This window comes from Capra hircus, chromosome 15, assembly GCF_001704415.2.
Source record: "Capra hircus breed San Clemente chromosome 15, ASM170441v1, whole genome shotgun sequence".
NCBI classification, from domain to species: domain Eukaryota; kingdom Metazoa; phylum Chordata; class Mammalia; order Artiodactyla; family Bovidae; genus Capra; species Capra hircus.
Window position 1 is genome coordinate 20,838,649 of NC_030822.1, and position 12,278 is coordinate 20,850,926.

Below are 12,278 nucleotides of genomic sequence, written 5' to 3' on the forward strand. Positions count from 1 at the left end.
AAACTGATGTTAGTGTTCAGTGTGATATTATGTGTGGAGTACAATGCCTGGCACTCAGAAAGTTCCCATTAAATTCTTATCTTGCTATTCTCTTTGTGCTTGTGCTGAGTCACTCTTTCATCTCTGACTCTTTGCGACCCCAACGGACTGTAGCCCCTGCCAGGCTTCTGTGTCTGTGGGGATTCTCCAGGCAGGAGGACTGGAGTGGGTTGCCATGCCCTCCTCCAGGGGACCTTCCCAACCCAGGAATCAAACCTGTGTCCCCTGCACTGCAGGTGGCTTCTTTACCATCTGAGCCACCAGGGAAGTCCAAGAATACTGGAGTGGGTGGCCTGTCCCTTCTCTAGAGGATCTTCCTGCTCAGGAGTTGAACCGGGGTCTTCTGCATTAGAGGCGGATTCTTTACCAGCTGAGCTACCAGGGAAGCCCATTCTTCTCTTTAGGACTCATAAATACAGATCTAATAGAATTTATTTTTCTTATTAATGGGAAACATTTATTTTGAAATGAAGATAGCTATAAATCATTTTGTTATACCAGAATATTTTCAAAATGAATATTGCTTTAAACAGGTAAATAGTTGACTAGATATTGGAAATTTTTATTATTGAAATATCTATTTCTTCATCGACTTATTTTTGTAGTTGTTTTATAACTACATCTGCGTAAGAATATTTACTAAGGAGCTGGGAAACTGGATTTTATTTCCTTCTTATCTGCAGATTTGGACTATAAGTGAAATGAGGGATATTACACACCAGAGCAAATTGCTAAGGCAAGTTGTAACATCTTCCCTGGAGATTTTGAAAAATAGAGAATGTGGACATCTCTTGGATTGTTCAAATGTAGTCATTCCTGGAGATAGAAGCTAGATTAGATAACCTCTTGAGTTCACTTCAGTTCAATCTCTGTAATTCTATGCCTCAGTGGTAAAATTGGGGTAATAGTCACTCTTACAGATTACATGTTCTTAGATGAAAGGTTGAGTATAAAACAAAAATGTCACTGCTGTTTTGCTTTTTGACGTGAGAGGTCAATTTATTTAAAACTGGATGTTCAAAGAATTCTTTCACTTACTTTTTTCTTCAGTTTGTAAAATTTAGAGAACTGTCACAATTTTTATAAAAGTCAGAAGATGATTCAGTAATAAATGTATTTGTAAACATTTGTCTCAATATTACTTTTAAGAATGCAGTAAAAGAGAGAAGGCAGTTAAACACTGGTGTTGGGTGTTGATAGAACTTTTTGGAGGGAAAATAAGGCTAGCTAATTATTTTTTGTATAAAATTTAAATTTTGAAATGTTTGTTGATAATCACAGGGCAATGCCCATTTATCAATTAATATCAGATCAGCAGTAGTACTAAAAAGGTGGTATAGACATAGGAAAAAATGTAAATTATTTTCTCCTTTATGATAAAATATTAGGAATATCAGGAACTAATGGCTATTTTTAGATTATTGCTAAGTAATATCAAACTGAAGTAAAAAGTAAAGGACTCTAATATGGTGAAGGTTACTGCAGTGAAATGAGGGAGTTATATAAGATGAGTGATAAAATAAGGTAGTTGGAGCTTAAAAGTCCCCTCTGATACTCAGAATGGAGTCAAGGAGAAATAATTGTATTTCAGTAATAGATACATAATCAAAATGAAGGTTAAAAGGTTAGCTAATTAAAAAGTTTCAATGAGGGCAAAAGTGATACCATTCTTCTCTATACTCTAGAATATCAGAATGATGGTCCATCCCCTTGAAATTGGAATCAGGTGGTTTTAGAATTACTTTGTATGATTTTAGTAATCACGCAGCACCCACTACTATGGGCATTGGCTAAACATTATCCATGTGTTGAAAAAGATATTAGGAAAAATTTGTGGGCACAAGTGCAAAGTAAATGTAAAATGAAAACTGCTTTAGATATATAGCTTTTTGAGGTTTGCATTGTGGTAGATAAGTTTTATTTTCCCTCAGTTACCTCCTGGAATCTTTGTCAGAGAAGCAGTATTAAGCTGTGTGAATTATTGTATTATCCAGGATGTGTGCTCAGTCATGTCTAACTCTTTTAAGACTCTATGGACTATAGCCCACCAGGCTCCTCTGTCCAGGGGATTGTCCCGGCAAGAATACTGGAGTGGGTTGCCATTTCCCCCTCCAGGGGATCTTCCTGACCCAGGGATTGAATCCAGGTCTCCTGCCTCTCCTGCATTAGCAAGTGGATTTTTTACTACTGAGCCACCTGGATAGCATCTCCTTTATGTGACATCTTTATCTTTTTCTCAGCAGTTAATAGTTACATTTTATTTGTTTTTTGCTAGCTTTCTGTGTTCTATCACTAATAGCATGAGATTACAGTGGTGGAAATGATGAAAAAGATAATGAAATCAATGAAAGAATGGAAAAAACCCATGTTATCTCACTCTCCAGTTTGACCTGATTATTCCCTATAACCACCCTAGTCCCTTCACCTTCAACCTGGAGATTATCTTTTTCTCTCTTCTTTCTTGGATGCCTCTCTCCTAGTCCCCCCTCTATCTTCCTTTACTCTATTGTACACATAATGCTAGTGACTTTCTGAGAAAACCTACATCAGAATCATCTTGTCTGTATGTTAAAAATTCAGACTTCTGGGCCCCACTCTGAGCCTATCAAGAATCTCTTGAGCTTGGGAATCTGAATTTCAGCAGATGTCTCCACATGTTGCCTAGTCCCACTAAAATTTAAGAACTCTTGTTCTCTGGTGTTATAAAACCTCAAACTTAGAAATTGATGGGAATTTTCACAGTCTTCTGTTTGTTCTGTATTTCCATTTCTCATGTGGTATAAGAGAAAGATAAGTTGTGTGACAGAAAATAATTTATGGGAAATTAGGTCACTAGTTGCTATGAGAACTAGTACAAGGAGTTCAGAAATCATGAAAAGGAAAATGTCAACAAGTTAGCAAGATGGGAGTAGTATATGTATAGTAAGTCTGACTTAGAAAAAAGTAAATATTCCCTTAATATTTGTATGTAAATATATTTCATTGCAGTGATTTTTCCCTGTTACTAGTGAAAGATCACATAAGTATTGAGGGAATTACTCACATAGGACAGTTAGGATATAAATAAATAATAGACATATCAAATGCCTTTAAGTCAGAGGAAAATTTAGACTTCTATGATATTTACCATTTGTTAGTTTGAAAAATAGTTCAATAAACAGCAACAACAAAAAACATTAAGAAGTTTAAGAAAGACCCTTGGGACTTCCCTGTTGATCCGGTGGCTAAGAATCCTCACTCTCAGTGAGGAGGGTGTGGATTCCATCCCTGGTCAGGAACTAGATCCCACGTGCTGCAACCAAGAGTTTGAGTACCACAGCAAATGGTCCTGCATGCTGCAACTAAGATTTGGTGCTGCTGCTGCTAAGTTGCTTCAGTCGTGTCCGACTCTGTGTGACCCCATAGACAGCAGCCCACCAGGCTCCTCTGTCCCTGGTATTCTCCAGGCAAGAACACTGGAGTGGGTTGCCATTTCCTTCAGTGCATGAGAGTGAAAAGTGAAAGTGAAGTCGCTTAGCCGTGTCGGACTCCTAGGGAACCCATGGACTGCAGCCCACCAGGCTCCTCCTTCTGTGGGGTTTTCCAGGCAAGAGTACTGGAGTGGGGTGTCATTGCCTTCTCCAAAGATTTGGTACAGCCATATAATTAAATAAATATTTTTATAAAAGAGAGGTCCATTTCAAATATAAATTGATGCAAACATTATGGAAAACAGTATGGATGTTTGTTTAAAAACTAAAAATAGAGCTACCATATTATCTAACAATCCCATTCCTGGGCATATATCCAGAAAAGACAAAAATTCTTAATTTGAAAAGATACATGCACCTCAGCATACCTATCAACACTACTTACAATAGCCCAGATATGGAAACAACTCAAGTGTCCATCACCAGATCGGGCTTAAGAAGATGTGATATATTTACACAAGGGAATATTACTCAGCCATGATAAGAATGAAATAGTGCCATTTGCAGTGACTGAGACGAACCTAGATAATATCATAATAAGTGAAATCAGAGGAAGATAAATTTTATTACATATGGTATCACTTATATGTGGAATCTAAAGAATACTACAAATGAATCTGTACAAACAGAAACAGGTTCACAGATGTAGAAAACAAACTATGATTACCAAACTGCAAAGGGAGGTTGGGAGGGATAAATTAGGAGTAGGGGATTAACAGATACAACCAAATATACATAAAACAGATAAACAGCACAGGGAACTATGGAGAAGGAAATGGCAACCCACTCCAGTACTCTTGCCTGGAAAATCCCATGGACGGAGGAGCCTGGTAGGCTACAGTCCATGGGGTCGCAAAGAGTCGGACACGACTGAGTGACTTCACTTTCACTTTCACAGGGAACTGTACTTAATATCTTATATAACCTCTAATGGAAAATAATCTGAAAATATATATATAACAATCATTTTTCTATATACCTGAAACTGATACAATATTGTAAACCAAGTATACTTAAAGGAAAAATAGGAAAGGCCCAATTTAGTTTAAAAAAAAAAATACAACATACAAAATTCCACAGCATGACTGTGGAATGTTCACATACAAATCAGTAGCTATAACAGAGATTTTCCGCACAATGTGAATTAAAGAATTTAGAGAACATTTTAAGAGATTCAAAAGGTAGCACCTGGAGTAACAAAATTTGATTAAGGATATTCAACATGGATTCCGACAGGAGAGGTCATGATTATTTATGTTGGAAGTTCTTTAAAGAGCTTTTTATGATATATGAGCAAAAGCCCATTGATACTATTATTGCTTTAAAAATTAGTCTATTATCCATAACCAGGGTTTAATATCAGGTTAAAAAATATGAAAGCAGAATTTTTAAAAATATAGAAATTGATGATACAGTTTATTCTCAAGAGGCCATGGATTGCCAGTTGTCTATTTATGTAGTATGAATTTTAGGGTTATACAATTAAAATATTATTTCAGAACATTATAAGTGATTACTTGGCAGCCAGAACTTTTTTTTTTTTGCATGAAATCATAAGGAGGGAGTTGGATTTCCTTAGCTAGAATAAAAACAAATGATAACTTTCAGTCTAAAGATTTATTTATGTTACAGATGGTAATTAAGGACAGTCTTTAACTTTATGCTTTAACTCCCCTAAACAGTTAAAACATAAACATGATATTAAATCTGAAAAGATAAATTTATTTTTGTTTTTTATTAAAATTATAATGGCTTTTATACTTACATTTTTTATCTTGATACATTTAAATTGCTAAGAACATATAACAATAATGGTTAAATTGAAGCATTTATTAAATTAGTTTTTCATATATACGTTACCATTAAGGTATCCTTGTTGACGCTTAATTTTAGACATTATAATTACAGAATTTTATGAAATAATACAATTTTATCTAATAATCTAACTATTGGACTATTAGAAAAATTGCTAACTTAGAAAATGGTGACTTAGGTAAGTTAACTGCCATATCCAAAGTGGATTAACTGGGATAGCTAGGACTAGAATCCATTTTTTGGACTTGAAGAACGTTATTTTTTTTTGTTATGTGAAACTGCCACAAATATACTGTTTGTCACATTCCAGTTCCTATGCGTTCTCACCTAAAAATGAGCTGTGTGCTATATGTGCTAATTTGCTTCAGTCATGTCCGACTCTTCGCGACCCAGTGGACCATAGCTGGCCAGGCTCCTCTGTCCGAGGGATTCTCCAGGCAAAAATACTGGAGTAGGTTGCCACGCTCTCCTCCAGGGGATCTTTCTGACCCAGGGGTCGAGCCCGTGTCTCTTATGTCTCCTGCACTGGCAGTTGGGTTCTTTACCACTAGTGCTGCCTAGGAAAATGAGTTAACATAGCCATTAACAAAATTTGAGACATCTTTTTACAGTCGTAGCAGAAAAGCTAGTATCAGACTAGCCATCCCGTTTTAAATAACTGAAAACTGCACAAAAAATACAAGACAGCTATGTTTAAACATTAGGCAGCTGGAAGCCCCAGACTACCATGCCGGAGAGAACAGGGAAAACTGACGTGTGCCTTAAGTTTACCTTGTCTTTATCTCTAGAGGCAATTTTTGGACTTGGTCGGGGGAGAGAGAATCCAAGAAAAGCACAGTGGTCTCCACAAGACATCAAAGTTCTGGGAGGCTGAAATGGCTGTAATCTATCATGAAATGCCACAGATGAAGGACATATTTAGAGAAAATTTCCCAAATTTTGCCTAGGGTCCCGCTTGTATCTTGGCTAAAACTAAGTTACTCATGGACAAAGTAACTCCACAAGACCTGGCCCAAGCACACACCAGAGAAAGAACTAACAGAGATGTAAAAAGGAAACAGCTGTGGCAGTACATGCAGGCAAGGGAGACATTCCTATTTTGATCAGTCGGAGGGAAGTTTATTGAACTTGTAGGGGGTTCATGAAGAGACCAGAAAAGTTAATCATGGATCCAAAAAGATCAATAAAATCTTAGGAAATGCAGAAGAATTGAAAGGTCAAATTTAGAAGTCTTACACTACCTCATCTTAACATTTATTTCAACATTCATTACAAAGCTAAAATAATCAAGACAGAATACTGTTGGCATCAGAATACATATAAAGCGCAATGAAAGAAAACAGAAATTGACCCACACATATAATAGCAAATTAATCTTGATAATTTAGCAAGTAAAAGACAGTCCTTTTTTTGACAAATATTGGTGAAAATTAGATATTTGTATGATAAGAAATTACTCCAATCTGTACTTCATCAAAGAGTAAAACTGAAAAATTCCCAGAAGAGACATTAGCTAGGCTAAAAAGTCTGAACTAAAAATGAAACAAAACTTATTATATCTACTTTACCTAAAATTTTATACCTCTGCCCTTCTACAAACAACAACAGAAATGAAAAATCTAGCCATAGACTGGAGAGAAAATATTCAGAAAGCACACATCTGACAATGTGCACTCAGCGTGTATATATGTATGTGTGTGTGTAAATCTCTTCTAATAGTAAGAAGGCAAACAGCTCAATAGAAAAGATCAAAAGATTTGAACACTACTAAGAGACCTAGAAATAAACTATAGCACATGAAAAGATGCTCAATGTTATTAATCATCAAAGAAATGCTAATTAAATCCACAATGAGTTACCACTGCATACATGTTAGAATCAGTCAGTTCAGTTGCTGCGTATCTGAGGTTAGTGATATTTCTCCCAGCAGTCTTGATTCCAGCTTGTGCTTCATCCAGCCCAGCATTTCTCATGATGTACTCTGCATATAAGTTAATAAGCAAAGTGACAATATACAGCCTTGATGTACTTCTTTCCCGATTTGGAACCCATCTGTTGTTCCATGTCTGGTTCTAACTGTTGCTTCTTGACCTGCATACAGATTTCTCAGGAGGCAGGTCAGATGGTCTGGTATTCCCATCTCTTCAGACTTTTCCACAGTTTATTGTGATCCATGCAGTCAAAGGTTTTGGCATAGTCAATAAAGCAGAAGTAGATGTTTTTCTGGAAGTCTCTTACTCTTTTGATGATCCAACAGATATTGGCAATTTGATCTCTGGTTTCTCTGTCTTTTCTATCCAGCTTGTTAGAATGGGTAAAATTAAAAAGACTGACAATACTGAGTTGATGAAAATCTGAAGTAACTGGAAATCTCACAGATGACTGATGAGAATGCCAAATGATGCAACCACTTTTAGCTATTAATACTTAGTAAGAACAAGAAGTAAATAATAGGTGCAAATTCAGCCAATTTCCTGGCATCTTCAAATTAAAAAGTGGTTATAATATTTATTATAAGTCATTGTAAAATGTTTCTCTTAAATAGAAAGTCTTACATTTTATTATGTGTTAATTCATTGAAAATTTGTAATGTATTTGACAGTCTTTCAGTTAGCAAAAGAAGTATAACTGATTCCCTTTCTCAAAATATTTATGATGAAGTGTAGTTCTCTTCTACTGAGCAAGTAGAATTAATTTCCAGAGGTGAAATATTTTTAGTAAATTAGTGAATTAATTTCATAGTTATCTATTCATTTTCACAGCTTGCTAAATTTCTTCTTTGGGTTCTTAAATAGTTTGCTTCTTAGGTTTATATAGTGATTACTGTTGCAATCTATTTCCCATGCTAATAATACTCACTGAGCTGGCAGAAACAATGTTTCTTGTTTGAGGAGATTGAGTTTGGTTTTTTTTTTTTTTTTTTTTCTGTTGGTTGGGATGACTGTAGCTACAAATAGAAGATACTGAAACAGATTTAAGCAAAAAAGAAGCAAGAAATCCAGAGGTAGGGAGTCTTCATACATAGTATGACAGGATTCCAGTTATGTTCTCTATAGTTTTCTGGATTTTGTTTTCTCTCATATATTGTTAACAGGATGGCCACTGCACAAACTGGTGTAATTTGTCTAGAGGCAGAAAAGGATCATCTCTTCACTATGAGTGAAGAAGTCTTTCCCAGAAGCCCTTCTTGTGTCATATTGGCTAGAAATAGATTGTGTCTATCCCCAGATCTGGAGAAAGCAATGGCAACTCACTCCAGTGTTCTTGCCTGGAGAATCCCAGGGACGGCAGAGCCTGGTGGGCTGCCGTCTATGGGTTGCACAGAGTCAGACACGACTGGAGTGACTTAGCAGCAGCAGCATCCCCAGATCATTCACTAATAGGGAGCATGGGATCACCATAATTGACTTTTATACCAGTCAAAATAATTATAGCCTTCCTTGAGTCAAAAGGAGAGAGTGAACCCTTAATCAAAATCAGGACAGCAAGGATGAGGTGGAGAATGAACATTGGATAGGCAACTCAGAATATTACTTCAAATGTAAAGAGGTTTTCTAATTTATTTTCTAAGGAGAGTACAGGTTCAGTGCTCTGATAATAAAAAGAGTTAATTTTATTTGAAATATTTTTTCTGGAATTACACATACTTTAGTTACAGCATAATTTTATAACATTGATCAAAAATTTAATTTGCTGCTTTTATAGGACTTTTAATAACAATATAAATTTAAGATGAAATGATTTTAAATTAGACATATATTCAGTTCAGTTCAGTCACTCAGTCATGTCCGACTCTTTGCGACCCCATGAATTGCAGCACGCCAGGCCTCCCTGTCCATCACCAACTCCCGGAGTTCACTCAAACTCACGTCCATTGAGTCAGTGATGCCGTCCAGCCATCTCATCCTCTGTCGTCCCTTTCTCCTCCTGCCCCCAATCCCTCCCAGCATCAGAGTCTTTTCCAATGAGTCAACTCTTCGCAAGAGGTGGCCAAAGTACTGGAGCTTCAGCTTTAGCATCATTCTTTCCAAAGAACACCCAGGGCTGATCTCCTTTAGAATGGACTGGTTGGATCTCCTTGCAGTCCAAGGGACTCTCAAGAGGCTTCTCCAACACCACAGTTCAAAAGCATCAATTCTTCGGTGCTCAGCTTTCTTCACAGTCCAATTCTCACATCCGTACATGACCACTGGTAAAACCATAGCCTTGACTAGATGGACCTTTGTTGGCAAAGTAATGTCTCTGCTTTTCAATATGCTATCTAGGTTGGTCACAACTTTCACTAATTCATTAATTTGTGATATTTTTATGAATAAATCTTCCAAGCATCTGGATTTGAAGATGTGAAAAACCGTGATCTTGTCCTCAAAGTAAAGTCACTCAGTCCTGTCGGACTGTTTGCGACCCTATGGACTGTAGCCTAAAAGGCTCCTCCATCTATGGGATTTTCCAGGCAAGAGTATTGGAGTGGGTTGCCATTTCCTTCTCCAGGGAATCTTCCTGACCCAGGGATCAAACCCAGGTCACCTGCATTGCAGGTAGATGCTTTACCGTTTGAGCCACCAGTCTAGTGATGGAAAAGGTGTTTATAAAATGATCAAATTATTGAATATGAAATAGGTGACAGGGAGGTCTTCTGAGAGGAGGTAAGCGGAGAGTACAGCATATGAAAATATTCCACGGCAGAGTGAGCAGGATGGATCCCATGAATTAAAAGTTTAGCTTAGGAGGGAGAGAATAGCCTGTAAAAAAGGTTACAGATTTTTGCCTTTTTCCTCCAAAGAATGGTGAGAAGTCATATAAACGTTTTAGTTAAGAGTGGAAGAAAGGGTACCAGATTTATTTTTGGAGAGATTACTTTGGTGTTCAGTGGAGGACAGATTGGGTGGGCCAGGGAGATGCAGGGAAACTATTCGCTAAGTATTGCCAGAGTCCTAGTGACAGGTGATAATAGCCTGGACCTTGGGAGTGGAAATGGATAAGATTTTTAGAAGATAAAATCAACAGGCCCTGATAATAGCTTGGATACATGGTGTGAAGGGAAGTGAGATGTTCAAGGTATCAAGGATGATTTTGCAGTTTCTGGTTTGCATACCCAGATAGAAGGAGGTATCTTCCCCTATGCCTGGAAGAAGACTAGGCTTGAAGCCGAAGAGATGGGATTCAGTCTTGGACATGTTGATTTTGAGGGATCTTTGATCTGTTTGAATGAGATAATGAATAGGTATTATTTGGTCTGAAGCTCAGAGTATTTCAGGGGTAGGCATACCAATTTGGAAGTTGTCAGTGTATAGATAGAAAATGAAACATTGGAGCATTGATTAGATTGCCATAAGCGAGAATTTAGTGTGAAGCAGGAAGAAGGCTAGGACTACCTTCAAGAATTCCAATTAATGAATAGAGGAGGATGAGCCTATAACAAGAAAAAAAAGGCAGGAAAAGAATTAGTGGATTACCATATTTCAGAATTCAGGGAATAAGGGGATTTAAAGAAAGAGGAAGCAACTCAAATGCTATTCAAAGATTGAAATAAATGAGCATTAAAATATCCTTTGGATTTGTCAATGTGGTAGTCATTGTAAATCTTTATGATTTGTTTGTTTGTTCAGTAAGAAGCTTGGGGAGAAATTATCAAGAAGTAACATTGTAACATCAGTTCACAAATTTGAGATTGTGTGAAGTAAGGGACTAAAATCCCAGCATTTGAGAGGACTCTGAGAAACTGAGAGAACTCAGAGGAAAGCTTGTTTTCTTTTAAAGGAGGTTGATGGTCTAATCACTTTTGTTGATCATGGGGAGAATTTTCAGAGTGTGCAATGTAAAGGTCTTAGAAATGGATGAAGGCATTGAGGATAATATATAAAGAAGAATAGATAGAATCTTAAGTGAATGATAATGCAGTAGACTGAGAGTAGGAATTTTTTTCTGTAAAGGGTCTGACAGCAAATATTCTTCATTTTCTAGACCATAAAGTCTTTGTTGCAACCACTCAACTCTGATGCTTAGTGTGCAACCAGCCATAGAAAATCTGTAAATGAACACCATGGCTGTTTTCCAGGAAAACTTTATTTATGGGCACTGAAATATGAATTTCATATACTATGATATATTATTAAAGTGTGACAAAATGTTATTCTTCTTTTGATTATTTTTTAACAATTAAAAGCATGTGAGTCTTCTCAGCCTACAAGCTATACAGAAACAGATTGTGGCCAGAATTGGCCCATGGTGTGTGTAGTGTCCTGACCCCTGCTCTAGAGGATCTTTTGAAGGAGGTGTGTGTAGAGGGCTGAATCTGGGGTTACATTTCTGGGCAGTGACTCATAAAAAGCTATTAAGATTCTTCGTCTTTGAGGAAGTCGATAGTGTTGGATCTGATGGCTTGTAGACTCAGCTCATGTGGCCCAGGGTTATGTTGAGCTAAGCACACTCTTACTTTTGGGTAGTACTAAACCAAACTCCTGGGTGTTCTTTGGAAAGAATGAAGCTAAAGCTGAAACTCCAGTACTCTGGCCACCTCATGCGAAGAGTTGACTCATTGGAAAAGACTCTGATGCTGGGAGGGATTGCGGGCAGGAGGAAAAGGGGACGACAGAGGATGAGATGGCTGGATGGCATCTCCAACTCAATGGACGTGAGTTTGAGTGAACTCTGGGAGTTGGTGATGGACAGGGAGGCCTGGTGTGCTGCGATTCATGGGGTCACAGAGTCGGACACGACTGAGCGACTGAACTTAACTGAACTGAAACTGAACTCAGAGACTTTAAACTATGAAACCATACCACCTCTATGGTAGCCATTCTGAAAGCTGCAAACTGCACCAGATATGCTTGGACATGGAGGTGACTCCCCAAACTATAAACAAATGGACTCAACTAAAAAGAGTTTATGAAAAATCTCTTCCCATGTGCTTGTCAAGAGGAATCTAGTTTTACAGTATAATGGTTTTTAGAT

General features: G+C 37.3%; 1 protein-coding gene across 1 annotated transcript in view; it reads left to right on the forward strand.

Moving 5' to 3' along the window:
- The window catches only part of DCDC1 (doublecortin domain containing 1), a 96,815-nt gene that overhangs the window by 77,189 nt on the left and 7,348 nt on the right, over positions 1-12,278 (forward strand). The window lies entirely within an intron of this gene.